Source organism: Panthera pardus, unplaced genomic scaffold (assembly GCF_024362965.1).
Source record: "Panthera pardus isolate Hobbes unplaced genomic scaffold, ASM2436296v1 HiC_scaffold_8, whole genome shotgun sequence".
NCBI classification, from domain to species: Eukaryota; Metazoa; Chordata; class Mammalia; order Carnivora; family Felidae; genus Panthera; species Panthera pardus.
In genome coordinates, this window is record NW_026527013.1 from 121,134,363 (window position 1) to 121,148,962 (window position 14,600).

The 14,600-nt window shown below is 44.4% G+C and overlaps 1 pseudogene; it reads right to left on the minus strand.

The window, feature by feature from the left end:
- Window positions 1-8,006: 8,006 nt before the first annotated feature.
- On the minus strand, window positions 8,007-10,463 carry LOC109263608 (peptidyl-prolyl cis-trans isomerase A-like; annotated as a pseudogene).
- Between the last annotated feature and the right edge of the window lie 4,137 nt (window positions 10,464-14,600).

A 14,600-nucleotide genomic window follows, 5' to 3' on the forward strand; every position in this document is an offset into this window, starting at 1 on the left:
GCCGAGAAGTCCCACAATCTGCTGTCTGCAAGCTGGAGAGCCAGGAAAGACAGTGGTATAATTCAGTCCAAGTCGGAAACCTAGGGAACCAGGAGCACTGATGGGCCAGGGCAGAAGAAGATGGATGTCCCAGCTCAAGCAAAAACAGCAAATTCTCCCTTCCTCTACCTGTTTGTCCAATCCACTTCCTCAATGGACTGGATGATACCCACCTACATGCTAAAGACGATCTTCTTTACTCGGTCTACTGATTCAAATACTAATCTCTTCTAGAAACACCCTCACAGACACACAGAGAAATGATGTTTTGCCAGCTAACTGGGCATCCCTTAGCTCAGTCAAGTCGACACATAAAATCAACCATCATATGGCTTGAGAGCATAGATTCTTAAAACTCATTACGATTTAGAGAAATCATACCATTTAGAGAAATGGTATTTGTCAGTTTAAAAAAAAAAAAAGCAGTGTGATATTTGATTACTAATGTGAATTGTAGAAAAATGCCATTGAGGAATTGTGTGGCGAAATACCAAGAAGAAACAGCAGCAGGATGGGGAAAAATAGTTTGGGCCATCGAAACTGTTTTCTGTTAAGTGATGTTAAATGACAGTTCCATTTGTTGAGTTATCAATGTGATGTAGAAGGTTAGGAGCCACACCTGACTTCAGATCCGAACCCACCACTTATTAGCAGTGTGGCCTTGGGCTAGTTTTTAAATCTAAGTCTCAGTTTTGTCACTTTTGAAACAGGAATAGTAATAGCTTTTACTTCATGGGATTCAATGAGAAAAGCCAAAGGGAATATACGCGAGGTAACCTAGCACCGTGTCTGGAACACCGTAAGTGTGTGTTAAGTGTTAGTCATCATTATTATCATTTATTATCAGCATTAGGAAGAAGGAGCCCTTTCCTCAACGACTTACTTAAATTAATAATCAGGGTAACAACAACAATAGCAAACACACGTCCAGGCCCTTAACACGTATTCAACTACAACCACCCTATGAGGAAGGTACTAATGTTATTATCACCCGTAACTTATAACTGAGGAAACTGGGTCACAGTTGAGATTAAGTATTCACCCGTTTGTGTCTGGCTTACTTCCCTTAGCGTAACATTTTCAATGTTCACCCGCATTGTAGCATGTATCAAAGTTTCATTCCTTTTCAGGGCTTTTTAAAAATTCATGCACCTGTTGGGGCACCTGGCTGGCTCGGTTGGAAAGGTGTGTGACTCGTGATCTTGGGGTTGTGAGTTTGAGGCCCACGCTCGGTGTAGAGTTTACTTAAAAAATAAACTAAATTCATTCGTCTGTTGATAGACACTTGCCTTGTTTTCATTTTCTAGCTACCATGAAAAGGGCTGCTAGGAACATGGGTAAATGAGTATCTGTTTGAGTCCCTGCTTTCAGTTCTTTTGGGTGTATCCCTGAAAGTAGAATTGCTGGATCACGTGGTAATTCTATGGGTAACTTTTCGAGGAAACACAATATTGTTTAGCACCAAAGCTGCACCATTTTACATTCCCACCAACAGTATACCACAGTTCTGGTTTCTTCAAATCCTCATCAACACTTCCTCCTCCTCCCTTTTTGGTAATAGCTATCTCAATGTGTTTTTTAATATACATTTTCAAGTTGTTTTTTCTTAAGTTTATTTATTTTGAGAGAGACAGAGATCGTGTGAGTGGGGAAGGGCCAGAGAGAGGGGGAGAGAAAGAGAGAGAGAATCACCAGCAGGCTCTGTGCTGCCGGTGCACAGCCCGACGTGGGGCTTGAACTCATGAAACTGTGAGAGCGTGACCTGAGCCGAAACCAAGGTCAGACACTTAACCCACTGAGCCACCCAGGTGCCCCAAAGGTGTGATAGTTAATTTTATGTGTCAGCTTGACTAGGTCATGGGGTGCCCAGATACGTGGTCAAGTTATTCTCCATTCTCCATGTGCCTTTGAGGGTGTTCCTGGATGAGGTTAACATTTAAATCAGTAGACTGAATAAAGCAGATGGCCCTCCCTAATGTGAGCCTCATCCAATCAGTTGAAGGACTGACTAGAAACATAAGACAGACCCTCCCCTGAGTAAGAAGGAACTTCTCCTGCCTAACTGACTTTGAGCTGGGACATTGGTCTTCTGTTGCCTTTGGACTCAAACTGAAACACTGGGTCTTCCTGAGTCTTGAAGCCTACTGGCTTTTGGGCTGGAACTACATTAGGATTCTTGGTTCTCAGGACTTCAGATTTGGACTGGAACTACCATCCACTCTCCTGAGTCTCCAGCTTGCCAAATGCAGATCTTGGGACTTTACAGCCTCCATAATCATGTGACCCAATTCCTTATCATAAATCTCTCGATAGATGATAGATAGACTGACAGATAGATAAGGGGCAGGGAGGAAGGAAGGGAGGGAGGGAAGAAGGAAGGAAGGAAGGAAGGAAGGAAGGAAGGAAGGAAGGAAGGAAGGAAGACACCTCTTATTCTGGGTTTGTCTAGAGAATGCTGGCTAACACAAATGGAAAGAAAAAATAATAAAGTAAAACCTTGGATTCTTATGTACATGTAACCTGAAATAATCAAAACCGACACAGTGTTGGATTTCATTATGTAATCCAAGGAGAGACAGGCATATTTGGATCCTGAGATTTCGCTTTGCGATAAAGTTTTAAACTGAAATCTAAATTCCAATGGTTTGGACAAAGTGTTTCTCCTTAGAATCTCTAAAGATAGGCTATGGAAAACTATAAAACAAGAAAGATCATAGTTAAAAACACTACAATGAAACATTAAGGAAAAGAAGAATGGGAGCTCCATAGAGGAATGAGAAGAGACAAAAACTTAGGGCAAATATATTTAAATGAAACTTCCTCTTATATTAACATTTCTAGGCCCCAGAGAAGGAAGCTCCATGTGTATATATTGACAACTCACTAGAAAGGAAATATAAGAGGTACCTATACATTTGAAAAAAAATGTTCAACGTCATTAATGAAAGAAATTTCAAACCATTGAAATAGCCATGTTTTTGTAACAATGTGAATTCTCACTGCTGGTCAGGATGTGGTAAAAAATTAGCAGGAAGGGAAATGGATATGAACAAGGTTCATGGATATGAACTTGGATATGAGCTTTCCGGACACCATTTGGCAACATGTTTTAAGAGGCTCGAAAATGCTCATCCTTTCGACATTATACTTTAATTCTTAGGGAAATATTTTTCTTAGGGAAACAAACTTTATATCAAACAATGTGCACTGCGTTATTACGTAGGACAGTAAAAGAACAGAAAAGAAAAGAAAAGAAAAGAAAAGAAAAGAAAAGAAAAGAAAAAAGAAAATTGCTACAGACAGCTTAAATGTTCACAAAAGGTAATGATTCAGTAGATCATATCTATGAAGTAATCTATAAAGTAGTTTTTAAAAACTGTGTTCGTGAAGTGTTCATAACGTTGCAAATGCTTATAATAAGGTTAAAGAGGAAAAAAATCAATACTAAACTTATATGCCAAGCAGGGCCTAAACTGCCTAGGACAGCTCCTAGAATGCCAGCCATTCCTTATGGTTCTCTTATATGGGTCTTTTATCCGGTGACCTTTCCAGCTGACCACAGCTGGGCCAGGGATGGAACGCTGCCCAGGAAAAGCCCGTTTATCTACAGAATGGCCATCAGGGAAGATAGTGATTAACTGGACCATGCAGAACATTCCTCGGCAGAACCTGAAGTTGAGGCCCAGGGACAGCAAAGCGATTGGACACAGGGGAGAGGTTAAAAAGTTGTCAAGTCTCCAACATGGTGGCGATGAAGCAGTGTCTCCATTATCTACTGTTGTATAACGCACCATCCCCAAACTTGGTGTCTTAAAACAGCAATAAAAATTTACCTTGCTGGGGCGCCTGGGTGGCTCAGTCGGTTGGGCGTCTGACTTCGGCTCAGGTCATGATCTCACGGTTTGTGAGTCCGAGCCCTCCGTCGGGCTCTGTGCTGACAGCTCAGAGCCTGGAGCCTGCTTTGGATTCTGTGTCTCCTTCTCTCTCTGCCCCTCTCCCGCTTGTGCTCTGTCTCTGTCTCTCAAAAATAAATAAATGTAAAAAAAAAAAAATTTACCTTGCTAACACATCTATTTCTTATTTTATTTATTATCATTTTTTAAGTAGGCTTCATGTCCAGGGTGACGCCTAATGTGGGGCTTAAACTCTTGACCCTGAGCCGAGATCAAGAGTCGGGGGCTTAACCGACTAAGCCACTCATTTGTAGGTGCCCTCACAAGTCTATAATTTGTCAGAGCTGAGTGGTGACAGTTATTTTCTGTTTCATGAGGAGAGTCAGGGAGACACGTTCACCTGGGGGTAGAGGGCCCAGTTTCAATATGGCTCACTCACAGAGCTGGCACATTTGGGCTCACTATGAGCCATGGGCCTCTGTTCTCCTCCACATGGTTTTCTTCATGGACTTCCTCCCAACATGGTGAATGGGTTTCAAAAGGACAAGGTTGAAGAGCATGACCTTTTCTTTTCTTTTCTTTTCTTTTCTTTTCTTCCCTTTCCTTTCCTTTCTTTTAGCACATGGCATGTTTATGACCCGGACTTAGAAGTCAGAGCATTGTTGGAGGTCACCAAGGTCATCCTAGTATCAAAGGCAGGGGTCATAGGCTCCCCATCTTGCCATAGGAGTGGCAACGGTCTGGAGAGGCATGGGGAATAGGAGATACTGTTGCAGCCATCTTTGGAAAACACCGTCTGCCACAAGTCCATAGGGTTAAGGAAGTGAGAGGGAAATAAATAACCTGGTTTGCTAAAGCTGTGCTGGGTCCTGCATGACCTGAAGTCTCAGAGCTACATTCTAGACACCATGAGACCTGATATTCAGTCCTGGGGGCCCATGATATCAGGCCTGTGCTCTTACAGTAAACTTCCATTACTTGATTACTTAAGGTGACTTTAGCAAACCTTCCACCTTGCATCAACCGCAACAAAAGCCCAACTAATCCAGACACATCATGATTTCAGTTATTGAAAGAAAAATGAGGGGTAGCCTGGGTGGCTAGGTCGGTTAAGTGTCTGACTCTTGATCTTTATTAAGGTCCTGAGTTCAGTCCCCATGTTGGACTCCATGCTGAGTGTGGAGCCTACTAACAAAGGAAAGGAAGAAAGAAAGAGAAATTAATGGAAGGAAAATTGGAAATATGTTGAAATGTTAATAGTAGTTGACTCTGAGTGGTAGATTCTTGGGTGATTTTTTTGGGTGATTTACCCCCTTTGAGATTATTATTTTTTAATATGAAATTTATCATAAAATTGGTTTCCATACATTTAAGATTATTTTTAAAACACTGAGGGGTGCCTTGGTGGCTCAGTTGGTTAAGCGTCTGGCTTTGGCTCAGGTCATGATCTCGAGGTTCATGAGTTTGAGCCCCGCATCAGGCTCTGTGCTGTCAGCTCAGAGCCTGGAGCCTGCTTCAGATTCTGTGTCTTCCTCTCTCTCTGTCCCTCCCTTGCTCACACTCTGTCTCTCTCTCTCTCTCTCTCTCAAAAAATGAATAAACAGTAAAAAAAAAATTAAAAAATTAAAAAACACAGGAAGGCTAAAAAGAACTAAAAAGCTTTACTCAGAAAAGAAATAAGGTTCTTCATGGTGTGGAGATTTGTCTTATAAATGAGCCTTGTATCATGTTATGTCCAGTCCCTTGACCTGGTTCTCATAATGGCCCTGATTGTACCTCGTTCTTCCTAAACCTCATTTTTAATAATCCCAGCTTGGGGCCGGTTATTTGCCAGATGGCTTTCTAGACATCGTCATGTGTAATGATGACCCTACAAGTGGGAGTTCAAGGAAATTGTAACAGGCCTCTTGTCTAGTCTGCTTCTCTCATTCTTCCCTGCCCTTGAGCAAGCAGACCCTCAGAAAGGGCAGACTATTAAGCCCACTCTGCAGACAACCACTGCATCAGGTTGGTCAGTCAGGCCTGCCAGTTTCTCGAATGCTCTGTTGCTTGTCACAAAGAACAATGACACTCCACCGCAGGAAAGTCCTCATGGGCTCAGGACTCCATTTCAACTCAAATCCACTGAAGGGTCCCCATTTTGTTATTTCTGCTTTCCCACGACTGCTAGCTGGTCCAAAAGTAGCAATGAAACAAGTTCAAGCCAAACTCTCTCCATTCTACAGATCCTCTAGAGCTGTCCCCACTGAATCTGTCCCTTTCACATTGTCTTGTATGGGGACAGGACACATACTGTCACCAGCAGGCATGGCCCCTCAACGTGGTGGGAAGTCAGCTCAGCTCCCAGAGATTACCTGAGCATTCTCTCTCATCCCCCTCCCCCACTTCTCTTTTCCTTTTCTTGCTCACCCTGCCTCACACACTCCCACCCCCTTTCACCTCACTCACATGCGTCATTGCATGTGCGCATGCACACACACACACACACACCCTCTACTGTCACCTCGCGCAGATCTGTTCATCAGGGTTTTTGTTGTGTCTTGGTACAATGTGGTTTCCCCTCATTCAACACCGAAACCTCTTTTATCCTTTATCCTCAATCCCCACCTACTATCTCATTGCCTGCAGATAGGCTATGTTTCCAAGCCTCTGTGAGCTTTGTAAGTTTTGTGTTTGCTGAGAAGTTCCAAGCATCCAGGTATTTTTTTTTTTTTTAAGTTTACTTATTTTGAGAGAGACGGAGACAGTGCCAACGGGGGAGGGGCAGAGAGAGCGAGCGAGAGGGAGAATCCCAGCAGGAGGCTCCATGCTCCCAGCGCAGAGCCCCGATGTGGGACTCAAACCCACAAAACTTCCTGATCGTGACCTGAGCCAAAACCAAGAGTCGGGTCCTGAACCGACTGAGCCACGCAGGCGCCCCGCATCCAGACATGTTCATGGTCAAAATGGCTAGGGAAAAAGGGGTGGGGGTGGGGGGGTCAAGCCAACATAGGGGATCTGTGACATTTGTTATTCCAAATGTGTGACCTCAGGAGGAGCCCTGCCACGTACTAGTGAGACCGGGCTTTCAGATCTGCCCCATGTTCCCCTAGAAACGGCGAGCTTCTCGGACAAACAAGATTGCTGTATCTTGGAGGCACCTCTCCGTAAGCGCATGTTCTGGCAAGAAGTCATCGCTGTTGTGACCTACAGTAATGGGTCTGAGCGCTAGTGTGGAGCGACTTCGACGCATTTCTCATTGGCTCGTTTGACAATTGCAGAAGTATTAACAGCAGCTCGGCAGAATCATCTCGATCACACGAGCACAATGTGAAAGCAGCAATTGGTTTTTCCTTGGTCACTGCGTTTATGAAGAAGCTTCACCTGTGAGGCCTCTGCCTGCTCACCCGGCACAGAGACTGCCCAGCCAGAAAGAGTCGTCCCTTCGTACAGCCATGTTTGTGTGCCAGGAATGTTGGGATTTGGTGCTAAGGCATTTTAGTCCTTTTGAAAACCTTGGGGAACAATTAGCTGGAATAGTTTTGTATCGATAAAGCCAAAAACCGTCTGATGAAGGGCCCATCTCTTCCTTGCTTTCTGAAACAAAACAAAAAAAACCCTGTTAATGCAGTATGCAGCATGAAATACAGTTTTAACTTTAACTACAATTCAACAAACCTTTACTTAATTGCAACGATTTGTTCTAGGCCCTGAGGAGGGAACAGTCTTTAAAACGGGATTCTCTCTCTCAAAGAGCTCATTTCCTAAACAAAGTAATTAGACTTGTGTGATAAATGTTGCAAGTATATACGAGGGACAAGGGGGGACACAGAGGAGGAAGAAATGAACTCTGGAGGGTTCAGGAAGTCTTTCTGCAGGAAAGCAATGCTTGCGGTTTTGCAGGATGAGTAGGAGTTAGTCTTGCAAACAAGGTGGAGAACAGGACATCATTCCAGACAGAGGGACCGAGGCAATACTGTGGGTGAAGGCATAGACAACCGATCTGTATGGGGAAGGCAGTGAGGTCAGGAGTCGATAAGACAAATCGGGAGAAAATGGTGGGGTCAAGAGCCTAATGGTGTTCATGAAGTCTTTTTAATTTTTAATTGAGATACAATTTACAACCATAGGATCTGCCCTTTTAAAGTATCCTTTAAAAAATGGTTTTTAGTACATTCACAAAGTTGTACAACCATCACCCCTATCTAATTCCAGAGCATTTTCATCACCCCAAAAGGAACCCTTTCACCCCCTTTTTCCCTCCCCCTGGCTTGCTTCTGGAAAACACTAAGCCACTCTCTGTCTCTATGGATTCACCTACTCTGGACACTTTATATACATGGAATCATAGAATATGGGGCTTTTTCCATCTCGTTTCTTTCACGGAGCATAGTGTTTTCAAGTTTCATCCATTTTGTAGCATGTAACATTATTCCTTTTTAGGGTAGAATAATATTCCATTGTATTTGTTAATCAGTTGATGGCCATCTGGGTTGTTTTCACCTCTTGGCTATTACAAATAATGCTGCTATGAACATTTGTTTACACCCTTCTGCGTGACACATGTTTTTAATTCTCTTAGGTATGTACCTAGAAATAGAATTTCCGGGTCTCATGATTACTCTCTGTTTAACTATTTTTGTTTGTTTAGTTCTTATTGCATAATCATAAACTTAACTCTGCAAAATCCAGCTAGACTTGGAGGAGAGTAAGGAAAATGTGGAACCCGTAGAACTGCAGCGAAAGCACAAAGATTATCGAACAATTTGAGCAGATGGGGGTGAAGGGGGCTCTTCTGAGCTACAGAAGGAATGGTCTGGCAGTTAAGATAAAAACACAAGTCAAATGGTGATCTTCCTGCTGGTCTTGTCATTCATGGACCCAAAGTGTTTCATGGCTTCTACAACATACCCTCTTTCGCCCTGCCAAGACCACATGCTTGCCATCCAGCCACTCAGTGTCGGCAGTGTAGATGAAAAACTGGGAAGCATTTGCGTTGGGTCCAGCATTGGCCATGGACAAGATGCCGGGGGTCCATGTGCTTCAGAATGAAATTCTCATCATCACATTTCTCCCCATCGATGGACTTGTTGCCAGTGCCATTGTGGTGTGGGAAGTCACTGCCCTGGCACAGAAATCCCAGAATAGTCCTATGAAAGCAGGAATCTTTAGAGCCAAATCCTTTCAGCCCAGTGCTCAGAGCACGAAAGTTCTCTGCTGTCTTTGGAACTTTGTCCGCAAACAGCTCAAAGGACACGCGGCCCAAGGGTTTGTTGTCCGTGGCAATGTTGGAGAACACCATGGGGTTCACCACGGCTAGGCAGTGCAAGCAGCTCAGGGGTAGGGGTGTCTCCAAGGTCTCTGTTTAACTTTCTGAGGAACAATTAGACTGTTTTTCAAAGAGGCCATGCCATTTTCCATTTCTGTGAGCAATCACAAGGGGTTTCAATTTCTGCACATCCTTACCCACACATGTTATTTCTGTCTTTTTTTATTCTACCCATCCTAGTAGATGATGGGTAGACTAATGATGTTGAACATCCCTCTGTGTGCTTATCGGCATTGGCAAATATTCTTTGGAGAAATGTATATTCAAATCCTTTGCCCGTTTGTCAATTGATGAAAACCTCATAAAATTTACAAAGCTTTAGCTGGACTGACACCGAGAGAAGAATAAAAGTACTAAAATTGGGACATTACTACCAATCTTACGGAGAATTCTATGAACATTCGTATGCCAACAAATAAATCAACTGCATCTTCTCAAAATAAAAAATGTGCTTCAAAGGACACGATTACAGTAGAAAGACAACCCACAGAATAGGGAAAAATATTTGGAGATCATGTGTCTTGTAAGGTTTGCTCTCCGGCATCTATAAATAACAAACTCTTACAACTCAATAATGAGACAAATAACCCAGTTGCTCTCCGGGCACAGGATTCATCCATCTTTGGTCTTACGCACAGAGTCATGAATATTCATTAAGTAAACTTCTTTCAATTGATTTTTTTCATTGTTTATAATAGCAAAGCGCTAGTGGCCTATACCACTGATGTGTGTGCGAAAGTATCAGACACTGCAATGTCCTAACTGGGCCATTACCAAGTTCCATCTGAATACAGGCAAAGACATCGAGATTTGGGGCTGAAAAACACTCTCAACACAATTGCTTAAACCCGCTACCGCTCTGGACAAGGAAAAAACGCTTCAAGTTCAGCTCCCAGACTGTGAAAGTGAGACCCAGGGGACCTGGGGTAAATTCAGCGTCTCTGTCTCTAATTTCCTAACCACATGTTTCCACCAGACTCAGAAGTAAACAGCATGAGGAAGCAGGGAAATTGCCTCCCCCTCAAGCCGCTGCAAGCTCCTTCTCCTTCAGATCCATCGGAGCCTCCAGGGAAGAGGGTCCAGCGTTGACTTCGAGGACTCATGCCCCTGCTGCCTTCAACGTGCCGTGTGGCCAGGGTCCCACTCCCACCGCTCCAGAAAGTTGAACAACGATGGACGCTCTCGTGTCAAGAATGGTGTCAGTCTTCATCCCACGCTAGCTGAGGGTCCTGAATGAACGAATCGGTCATCAGTCCCCAAACCTGCTCCTTCTATCACCTTCTGGGGCACTCTCTCTCCTGTTTGCCCTTCTACCCGCTCTGACCCCATCTTTCTTCCCCAGCTCCTCTTCTCCCACCAGCCCCTTCCCGTTTCTTGCAAGTGCATCCTAGGTTTCATATTTCATATTTTCTCCCTCCCTAGCTCCTCTCCCTTGGTGATTTTCAGCAACTTCCTCCTAGCACCGTTATCTATAGTGACTCAGTCTCTGTCCCCAGTCTCCACCTGTGAGCTCCACGCCTTGAGCCCTAACCGCCTGTGGGATGCTGACACTGACAACGGTTTTGAGCAAGTGTCTCCAACTCGACGTGCCTCGGACTGTACCAGCTCTCCCCCAAACCTGCTCCTCTTCTTGTCTTCCTTAGCTTAGTCCTCACATCACCCAGCCTGGATAATTCTGAGTCATGAAATATTCTCCCTCCCCCTCCCTCTGTCCCCATATATTCAATCCACTGCATTTCTGACAAAACCATTCCTGGACATCTCTCCTCTCCACCCTCCGCTGCCTTCCCAGCTATCTGCCCGACTATAGGCACGGCCTCTCCTTCCCAATCTGCACTGCTACCAGAATCTGCTCTCATACACCCAAACGTGAACAGTGTCCGGCCTTCAGGTTTTTCCAGAGCTAGGGTGACTGGACGTCCCTGTTAGCCTGGACCAGGGCAGTTGTGTGTTGGGTGTTCTCTTATTCCATCTGGGCTACCTGCCCTTTTACTCCCAAAAGTGACCTAGATGGATGATGAATTACGTGGTCATCCTCTGACGGCTAACAGGATGAAATCCCAGCTCTTTTATCTGCCTTAGAGTCTGGCCCAGGCTAACTTTCTAGCTCTATCTTCTTCCACTCTGGCCACCTGCCATTCGCCAAACATCCTGACCTGACCATCCCAAGCAGTTTCCTACCTTATCGCCACTGTCCATGCTGTTCTCTCTTCCTGAACACCTTTCCCCCCTTTACCACTTATCAACTCCTCCTGAACCTTCACTGCCACAACAGCACCTCTTCTGTGACACCTCATATGCGGTCTGTCCCCATCCCCACCTGTCAGAGCCTGCTGCTCTCCGTCCTCCCCCAGACCCCTAGCCTGTGATCCTGCAGAGGTTCAATTTGTTCACACCTCTGCCGTGGGTTCTTGGAATCCGGTACAACACCTGGAATGTTGCAGTCTTCAAAGGGTTTTGCAAGAGAGGATTTAAAGAAGCATGAAGTCAGGAGTATTTTCTCTGGCTCTGATTAGAATTAGGAGCTTTTATCCTTCATATGGGACTTGCTCGAGAAAATCCAACATGTCAAAGCCACGTCTGTTTCTTCGTCTATAAATTAATAAGGACAATAATTGCTGCTGCCCAAAGCTACCCATGTGAACTCAGTAGGGTAATAAAAACAGGTCCTGCTGTTGAAGTATAACACGTTGAAATAAAGAGTGAGATGAGCTTTGCATCTCCTGTCATCTGGCCCTCAGCCCGGGGCCTGTGGAGGGTGGGGGCAGGAGAAGTTTCTGAGTGCTGGCAGATGGCTAAATGGAGAATTACCTATGGGAGGTCAAAATGATTTATCCCCATTCAAATGAAACTAATGCGAGGAATAACCATCTATTGATCACGTGCACGGGTCAAATACCGTGCTAAGAATTTTACATGCCGTCTCTTTATGTAAAGCCCATCTCGTAAGATGGATGTTACGAGTTCCCATTTCACATTTGAGGAAGCTGAAGCCCAGAGAGGTTAAGTTCATTTGCCAAGGGCACGAGGCTAGTAAGTGGAGTTGGGATACGTAATCATGCTACCGATAATGCACATGTATGTGTCTGAGTCCTTCGGAAGCGTGATGCTTGGTCCTCACAACCACTCCATGAGTTACCATCATCAGACAGGAAAACTCTTAAGTAGATGGCCCAAGGTCACATAGCTAGTAAGAAACTGTGCCAGGCACTTTACTCCAGAAACCACACGCCTGGTCACCACCTTTGCTGGCTTTCAGGTCTGTTTGATTTTGCTGTCTCGGCTTATTCTATGTTGCCAGCCTCCATCAGACACTCTACTCTCGTTCCTGAAAGTGTAGTCTGCAGACAAACGGTATCAACAACACCTGGAAAGTACGTGAGAAAGAATCTTGAACCCCACTGCAGACCTAGGGAATCAGAGGGTGCATCATAACAAGATCCCGAGGTCCTGGTCTAAGCCCTTGGGTCTCAACCTTGTCTGCATGCTGGACTCCCCAGGGGAGCTTGAAAGTGTCCTGATGTTGGGGCTCCACGGACAGCGATTCTGTTTCATTGTCTGGGTGTGGTGTGAGTCCTGGGCTTTTAAAAAGCTTCCCAGGGGATTCTGATGTGATGCCAGGGCTGAGAACCACTCTCTTAAGCAAATACACTGTTGGTTCCTTCCTTCCCTCATTCCTTTATGTGCAACAGACCTCACTAAAGGACACACACAGCTTGCTGGGGAGATGGACAAAAAAAAAAAACCCAATTACAATAGAGTAGAAGAAGCACTATGAAATCGTTATTCCAGGGCCAGGAGAGACTCAAAGGAAGGCCCAATGTCCGGGTCTGCATGAAGGAATCAAGGCAAATTGCTCACAGGACTCTCAAGGACAGATAAGAGCTCTTGGATCTGCTGAGGGGGGTGGTGAGCTGGTGTGGGTGAAGGGAAGGTTCTGTGTTTACTAGTAAAATGAGCTTTATAGAATTTTAAGCTAGAACAGATTACACAGATCACTTAATGAATCCAATGGTTTCCTAACATTTTTGACTATGGCCCGATTTAGGAGACACATTTTATGTGTTGGCCCAGAATATATACAGAGTTTCATGAAATAGTATTAACCTTCACTACATGTGATGCACTTTGATATCTTCTAGTCTTTCAACACACTTCTCTTTCATTAGAAAAAAAAAATCCCTGGGGCGCTTGGGTGGCTCAGTCGGTTAAGTGTCCAACTTCGGCTCAGGTCATGATCTCACCGTTCATGAGTTCAAGCCCCGCGTCGGGCTCTGTGCTGACAGCTCAGAGCCAGGAGTCTGCTTTGGATTCTGTGTCTCCATCTCTCTCTTCCCTCCCCCACTCATTCTCTCTCTCTCTCTCTCTCTCTCTCTCTCAAAAATAAGCGTTAAAAAAATTTTTTTTAAGGAAAAAAAAAAATCCTGGGCATGCCTAACTGAACTGGTCTTCTGTTCCACTAACAGGTCATAACCTGCAGTTTGAAAGACCTGACTTAATCTCTTCCATTTTTTCCTTGAGGGAACAATGACCAAGAATATTTAGACAAGCTAGCCTGAAAGAGTAAGGAAAAGTGTATTTAAATCCCAGTGTAAGGAATTAGTGTTAGCAATAAAGAAACCCTTCTCTAGGGGATTAGTTGTTGGAGATTTCAGAAGGACTTGCCTTCTTTGGAAGTCCTACCAATTTTCTGGGAGGCTAAGACAGCCCTGTAGAGAAGGCAAAAGGGTGAATTAACAAATGAAGTGTCCAAGTACTTTCTAGCCCCACTAAAATATCCTAGATGGATGAATATTACTAAGCAAGAATTCTCAGTTTAGCTAGGTTTGGGGAGGAGTCAATGTCACCTGGAAGGCAGGGGGGAGGGGGTTGTGGAGAGAGCCCTATTAGACCCCCCTGGGGCCCATCTAGTATTCATGACTCCCAGCCATTCTGATATGCACACTGCCCCTTTAAGGCCAAAATTCCAGCTGACAATAAGCCCTACTGAGGTTGATGGAGGTCTGTCATTCACTCCAGTGCATTGGGACAGGCAGGAAAAACAAAGGTGAGCACCACTGATCTCTTGAGCAATGGTTCGCCAACTTTTTGGTTTCACAGGCCCATAAAAATTCAAACTGAGTTTAGGAATCAATAACAGGGTGCAAACGTTTATTGTGTCAAGTAAGGAAGTAAAAAAGAAAAACCCAAATACACAAAAAAACAAATCTCCCCCCCCCCCCCCCCCCGCAAACTACTGCCATCTACAACTATCATGAGGATAGAAGGGACATGATCTTAAACTAAAGGAAAGTCTTGCAAATTGAATACATTTAGCTTTAATAAAGAAAATGTTTTAGAGTTTATTTTCATTTATTTTG